At 32.0% G+C, this 7,190-nt stretch overlaps 1 protein-coding gene and 1 long non-coding RNA gene across 2 annotated transcripts in view; one reads left to right on the forward strand and one right to left on the reverse strand.

The window, feature by feature from the left end:
- Positions 1 to 3,385: 3,385 nt before the first annotated feature.
- The window catches only part of LOC128156194 (uncharacterized), a 9,997-nt gene continuing 6,192 nt past the window's right edge, over positions 3,386 to 7,190 (reverse strand). Inside the window, exons 2-3 of the long non-coding RNA XR_008239688.1 lie at positions 4,082 to 4,225; positions 3,386 to 3,450 (exon numbers count right to left, since the gene is read on the reverse strand). This is a non-coding gene — a long non-coding RNA (uncharacterized LOC128156194). The remainder of the gene's footprint in view (positions 3,451 to 4,081; positions 4,226 to 7,190) is intronic.
- The window catches only part of LOC128156188 (dual specificity tyrosine-phosphorylation-regulated kinase 1A-like), a 22,069-nt gene continuing 19,842 nt past the window's right edge, over positions 4,964 to 7,190 (forward strand). The window contains exon 1 of the mRNA XM_052818234.1: positions 4,964 to 5,117. The gene's annotated coding sequence lies outside the window, so the exon portion shown is untranslated. The remainder of the gene's footprint in view (positions 5,118 to 7,190) is intronic.

The following is a 7,190-nucleotide window of genomic DNA, read 5'->3' on the forward strand; positions in this document are numbered from 1 at the left end:
CTTTTCCATTTTTCATTGTATGAATTTTAATTTTTATTCCATAATTTTCAATTTGTATTCTATAATTTCTATGTGTATTGTATAAATTCTATAAATTCCATTGCCATTGTATATTTTTATATTTGTGATGGATAATTTTCATTTGTAAGGTACGTGTATTTGTTTTCATTTGTATCGTTAAGTTTTTATTTGTAACATGTGATTTTTTATTTGTAGTGTTTCTAAAAGATTGTCTATTTTGGGTTTGTTACGAAAAACTTCATAAGTTCAATTTTATCCTTGAGTAATATATTCAAACTAGGTAATGCGCAAGGTGTTTTTGGTTGTTTGCAATAGGTCATCAGTCTTAGTTACTTTTTCGAATGATATTGTAAAATTGTTTTACTGGACTGAAAGGGTTTTAGAAGCAACGAAAGACCAATCTGTATGTTGCATGTGATTTGCACACAAACATATTTTCATGGGGTGGAATATTAAGACTGTCCTTTGGTGACAGAATTTTATTTACAGAGAAATACTATCAGTAAGTATAGTAAGTAACATTTACATTTGTCCTATCTATGAAATAGGTTGAATGCGTGGATTCACAATTTTTTTCTATGGGGGGGGGGGGGGGTTGAGTTTGCCGGAGGGGTGGGGGTTTCAAGGCATATTTTCGGTTATTTTACTATGTAGGTTTTAGAAAATTTGAAGTTTTTAGGGAGGGTGTCAGGATCCCCCTTCCTCACCCCACCTCCTTCAGATCCGCCCATGGGTTGGCAAAGTTGTCTGAATTTCTGATTGACCCCATGCTAGTCATTTAATGCCACTGGTCACGCTAATCATGTGTTCTGCGATTAATATGCAAAAATAGTTTTCATTTTATATGCAATATAAATTGATTTATACAATGCAAAAGAAAATTATACAATGCAAGTGTAATATTATACAATACAAATGAAAATTATAAAATAAAAATAGAGGAAATATATATACAATACAAATAGAAAATTATACAACAGGAATGGATAAGATAAAATTTTGCAACAACTGACTTGCCTTATAGTTCTTTGTTTTCAAGTGTTTTGGTGTTTATATTTGGAATGCGAAGAAGAAAAAATTATTCCGCTTGAAAGTTGCTGGATGCATGGTTATGGTCATTTTAGACTTTTCAACCTTTATTTAAAGAAGAGCTTTGTGCATGTATAAATATATCTTGAAAGATTCAATATGATTTTTCCTTTACCAAATACAGTAAAAATTTTAAAAACCGAATGCATTCTGTACTAGTTTGGGAAGGTTAATGGCTTTTGGGAGGCTTATTGAAAATGTCCCGGTGAGTCTTTTTCCAAAAATTCCCAGTCACTATGGATAAATAAAACATGAATAATGCATTGGGTTTTCTTATATGTAGTAAAACCCATTTGAACAAGAAAATGATTGGGGATAAAACAACATAAATAAATAAACGTGAATACCAACACATTTTTGTAGAAATTTTATTCATACAAAATTTCCCCAAAACCCATGACACGTTAAAGGAAAAATACCCCCCCCCCCCCTTTAAAAAAAAAAAGAATTATTTTTGTTTTGTGAACAGAGTGGTTTCTATTGAACTTTCTGAGTGGCTACTTTTGTGAGATGGTTTTTATTATTTTACTTTTTTAAATGGTCTATGTCCGATGTTCATGAGTTTCTGGTCCACCTCTAAATCTGATAGTTTGAGAGAGAGAGAGAGAGAGAGAGAGAGAGAGAGAGAGAGAGAGAGAGAGAGAGAGAGAGAGAGAAAGAAATGTTCTGGCGGATCTTAATGGTAATTTATTCACCACTTTTTTTAATACTCACAATCACAAAGCATTCTATAATCTATCTGTACTTTAAATGGTACAATTTTGTGATGTTACGTGAGTTTTAGCTCTACCCAAGGGACTCTAAATGTCAGCATTTGAGCAACTTGCAGCATTAATAAATCTGATTAAGATAGTCAAACCGGGCGGAGAAGAAACCAGAGAGAATATCCATAGCACGACTTTTATCAAATCTCTTAGGAAGTGTGTGGGGAAAACGAATGAAAGAAATCTAACAAGCTATTTCGGGTTTTTTAAGAATGGTGAGAAAAAAAAACCAGCGTGGAAATTTGAGGCTAGAATACGCTAAATGTCACACTCTGTATAAAGGTGAGAAGCGTGATGCTCTGATCAATTTATCTTTTCCGTTGTACGTATACAGACTACATGCTGTCTGAAATATTGTATAACCCACCGTGATGCTTCAATGCTGTTGTTATTAATGAAGGACCCACTCTGCAGGAGTAGTGTTCAGTCTGTCCGTCCCACTGTCTGTCCAGTATCGTTTTTCCAGAGCATATTTTCTTCTAGCTGCAATAGTGTATAGCCTTCTCTGTTTTTTATCTAAAAAAAAATAGAGAGAGGACTAGGTCTATAAACTATTGCAATTAATCTTCTTCCACCTTTGTCTAACTTTGCCTATATATCTAACAACGAACGCTCATGGTCATATAAACGGTGAGCAGTGATCTCAAAGAGACGAAGACACGATTTGAGCCGAATTTTTTCAAAGAAGATGGGTGGATATGGCGTGTAAAAAGCCTATATAAAGACGAGTATGATACAGTAGAATTAAAATATCAACAAATATATGATATTTTATTTTTTTAAAATCATTCAAAACGATGTATATTTACTATAAGATTGATTTATAACCCTTAAATATGTTGAACTTCAATATTTGGAGTATGTTGATTCAAACTGGCGTATTCGTATCAAAACATCGAAATAGTGTCATTTTTCAGAACTTCAGTGCCTCTTCTTTTATACAGCGGATATGTGCTCGATATTTTTGTCATAGTCTAAAGAAGGTCTAATGGAAAAAAACCGATTTAGATCAACAAAAACGTGGAGAAATTATCCACTAAACAACTGTACATGTACTTTGAAAATGTCATTTTGTATCCTAATTTGTATCGATTTTGTGTCATTTTGTATCCTAACAATTGAACGTTTCAGAAAAATAATATAAGTCCGTAAATTCGTGGCCAACTTCACACATAGCATGTAAACAGCGTACTTTGTTATGGCACAAATGGTTCAGTGGTTAGAGCACCTTATAGGACTAAGCTTTTTAGGTTGTGGGTTCGATACCACCAAAACTTAAGAATGTATTTTAACATAATCAAATAGATTTAAATGGGAAAAAATTAAATTTAAAATATATTTACGACTAGAACAAATAGGCAAGCCGCATTTGCTCTATCTTATCCCCCTTCTTCTTTATTTTCTCTTGCTTTTGGCTCAATCTTCCTCACTGATACTTTACCCATGTGTCAAATCATTACCAGGAGCAATTCTAAGAAAATTTTTGTTTCTTCGTTCCCCTATGTAGCTCATACATTTCAAAAACAGCAGGACCCTTTATGATGGCCAGCATCTCAATGTATTTTGTATTGTTAACCTGAAAAATATATATTACTGTTTATATGAACACTTGAAATATTTTTCTGAGCAATCTATACTGAGCAAAAAACTTCGAAGCAATAACCATTTTTATTTTAATTATACATCTTAAAATATGTAACTATTTAGGAGCGTGGGTCTGGTATGTGTCGGTGTCTGTTAATTTTTTATCAAGAATAAAAATGGGCTCTCTCTCTCTCTCTCTCTCTCTCTCTCTCTCTCAGATCCATTTGTTAATTTGTTAAAATATGTGAGAAATTACTTGAATTGTCAGGTTTTTTTCATTTACCAGTTGACAGTAATGATACAAATATATTAATTACGATTTGTCACGTTATTTTTCTTTGTCCAGTGGCATATCCTAGCATGGTAAATAAAATAATTACAACATGACACTAAAGAAAATAAAATACCTCCACAAAAATTCAACCATCAACCGGACGAATGTTTAGACGTAATGATGTATACTTAAGAATTATCACGTCCATGTACATGTAAAGATGAAAGGGGAAAAAATGACTTGTGGCCGAGTGCTTATGGTCTTTATTTATACAATTACATATGCACTTTATTTGAGATTTTTTTTCTTTTATTTCGTATGTACAGTACATGGTCAGGATGCTTCTTACATTTATTGAGAGATATACATCTATGCATCCTTTACCATCCATCCCCATGGTCTTTGACTTCGCTGGAATCTCATCCAGATCATCCCCATCCGTTCAGTGCCAAGAGTGGACTCGGGTCCCCAACCGCCAACAGGGGCCTTAAAACTTTTAAATGAAAGTACCTCGTCGTCAGTTAACTACTGTCAAAAATGATGATAATTTTATAATCGTTATCTGAAGAATGTTTTTGTTTTTCCTTCTAAAAATCATACTTTATGTATATAATGGCTTATATATTATATGTTACCCCGATTCAAGTATAAAATTGCCAAAAATGTTTCCATTTAGGCCTCTTTGATTTAAGTAATGAATTAAAACAAATGATTTTTTTCTATAACATATATTAAATTCAATCCAAATAAGATATTTCCGACATTTCCCTTATATGGTTTTGTGGAACCACCATTCTTAAAATAGATTTTAAACAATCAAAGGGAATATTACGTGTTCATGAGTTAAAAATATTTTTCTCTGCACGCCTGTGGGCTGTAAATTTATCTAAACTTCATTATTCTTAGCTGACTTTCTTCCTATCATTGGAATTTAAACGTAATCTAATAAATATATCTTGTCTTATGTCTTTCATAATTGCCGTAAGGAAAATTAACCCTTAAGGGCCCCTTGTAGACGTCAGAGATCTTCCGTCTAAATATAGATCCCGCTTTCGCTTGTTGTCGGCGTGTCCGCCATATTGAAATCCGAGATTTACCGATCATAATTTATGAAGAAAAAGTGAAAAAAATCTAATATAAAATAAAAAAATATATTCAAGAGGTACCTTAACATATTAAAGTTTTCATATCGTATTTTACATCCCATTGAATTGTCTCATTTACTCTGAAAATTCAAATGTTGTAAATGCGCGCCATTTCGCGTTGCCTTGATCATCGAGGAGGTCAAAATTTTAATGTACACATTCGAATGTTGATATACAGCTTTACGGGGGCCCAAATGTCCATTTGTCTGTTACAGTAACATAGAAGAAGTCAACAGAAAGGTATGTATATTGAACTTTTCTTCATTTCAAGTCATTTACAGATATAATTCAAATTTGTTTTCAGTGTCATTCATTCGGGTTCTCACATGTGCTCGTCCCCAGCTGTCAAAATAAGACGCCTAGTAGTAAAGCTTGTTTTCGTCTCAATATTACTTTATTTTAACATTATGATTTATTCTGGTTATCCATATTCTTAGTTAGAAGTACGACTTTGCACTTAAGTAAGAAGTAAATAAGATATTTTATTCAGGTAACATTCGGTCGCCCTGGCTTGGTCCAGACATGTTTTGAGCTTTGCTGGACACCGTGATAATACGATATTTATAGGTATAAGACAATACATAGGAATTTTGTCATCATTTCTGAGATATTTTAAAGGATATAGTATATTTATTAGAGTTTAAAAAGAAATTGGATGAGAAAAAGAAGCCACTTCTATCTTTGTACTGCTGGCCATTGTCAAGGGCAGTAACTCTGTAAACACTGATATTTTATGTACTCTTTCAAGTTTTGTAATAGAATAAGTATATCGATGTATATGATATACAGAAGTAAACAATTATCATTGCGGACACTCAAGTGAAATATATGTCAATATGATCTAATGAAATTGTTATCTTTAAGGTAATGATTTTTGCATGGGCAGGAAACGTACATAACAAACTCCTCAAAATTGACTTGAAGCTTTATCTACTATCTAGATTTAATAAAAAGAGTATGTGTTTTAACACCAATATAATGGCGTGCGACCAGTGCTTGCCGAGTACCATTTCTTGCCAGTGCATTGTAATTAGTAATTTTATGTGTTGATAAAATGACATCATAATGCACTGGCGAGAAATGGTACTCTGCGAGAACTGGTCGCACACCAGTAGAAAGATTTATCAGGGCCTAGGACACATTCCCAATAATATAAAACAACAGATTTTACTTATTTCATAACAAATTAAAAAATTCTTTAAAAAATTGAGATGTTTTTTAAAACTAGAATGTTCTGAAGGAAAATAGATTATTTTCAGTAGCTTTTGATATCTGCGGTTGAAAGTTCAATTTGTAAGTAGTAAATGAGTTATATCATGATTAAAAGTATTTTCTATGAAATATATTTAATTTATGTTCAGTTTTCACAATTTTGGCAAAAATTGATATGAAAACTTAATAACCGCTAGACGATGAAATAAGACTTATATTTTAATAGATTTTCATGTAGAAACGATAAGTACTTACATTCCAAATGTACATGCATGTAGAGGGTCCAGACCCTTTTACAATGTGGACTGAGTACTGAGAACTCAAATTATTCACAATTTTGTTTACTTAAATATTCATTTGCTTTTTAGGATTTATGTAAAGACATGATTGAAAAATTATCTCTTTTTCATTTGCAAGCATTTTATTTAATTTTTTTTTTGTAAAGGAGCGATCTTCCTAATTCAAAATATGCTAGCTGCAGATCCAGATTCCTTAAAATTAGAATTTTTGAAAAATATCCAATTGGGATGTTTGGATATGGCAGAATTTTAAATTATAAAGATTAATGCATGTTTTTCTCCTTTAGATTGATGATTAGACCCATTGAATATGCTCATTCATAAGCAAATTGTTTCTGTATATTATATGTCGTGATTAAAAGTTTCTATGAGTTTCATTTGAATCAAAAGCACTTTTTCAAATTCACCTTTTGTAAATATTGTCAATTATAATAAATATAATATTGCTGATTCTGGGGTCTTCCTTTTGACAAAACAAAACCAATTATTATTTATATATTATTTACATAGTCCTAAGGCCAAAAAATTGTTGTTTGTTTGGAATTGCTTCCCGTTCAAATCCTCATTGAAATGCCCCCACTATGAGCTTTCTTTTAAAATGGAGATTTTTATTTATTTATTTTTAATTAGTAATTAAAACTTTTAAGTTTGAAAAATAGAAAGAAAAAAATTCCCTCCCTCCCTCCTGGGTCTAGAAACCTCCAGGCAGCAATTCGAAACAAACTTATTTTTAAGGATGGCCAAACTTCAAGTTTTCCAAATCGGAACAGTTGATGCTTCAAAATTTTTAATTCTTAAGACT

Source organism: Crassostrea angulata, chromosome 7 (assembly GCF_025612915.1).
Source record: "Crassostrea angulata isolate pt1a10 chromosome 7, ASM2561291v2, whole genome shotgun sequence".
Classification (NCBI taxonomy): domain Eukaryota; kingdom Metazoa; phylum Mollusca; class Bivalvia; order Ostreida; family Ostreidae; genus Magallana; species Magallana angulata.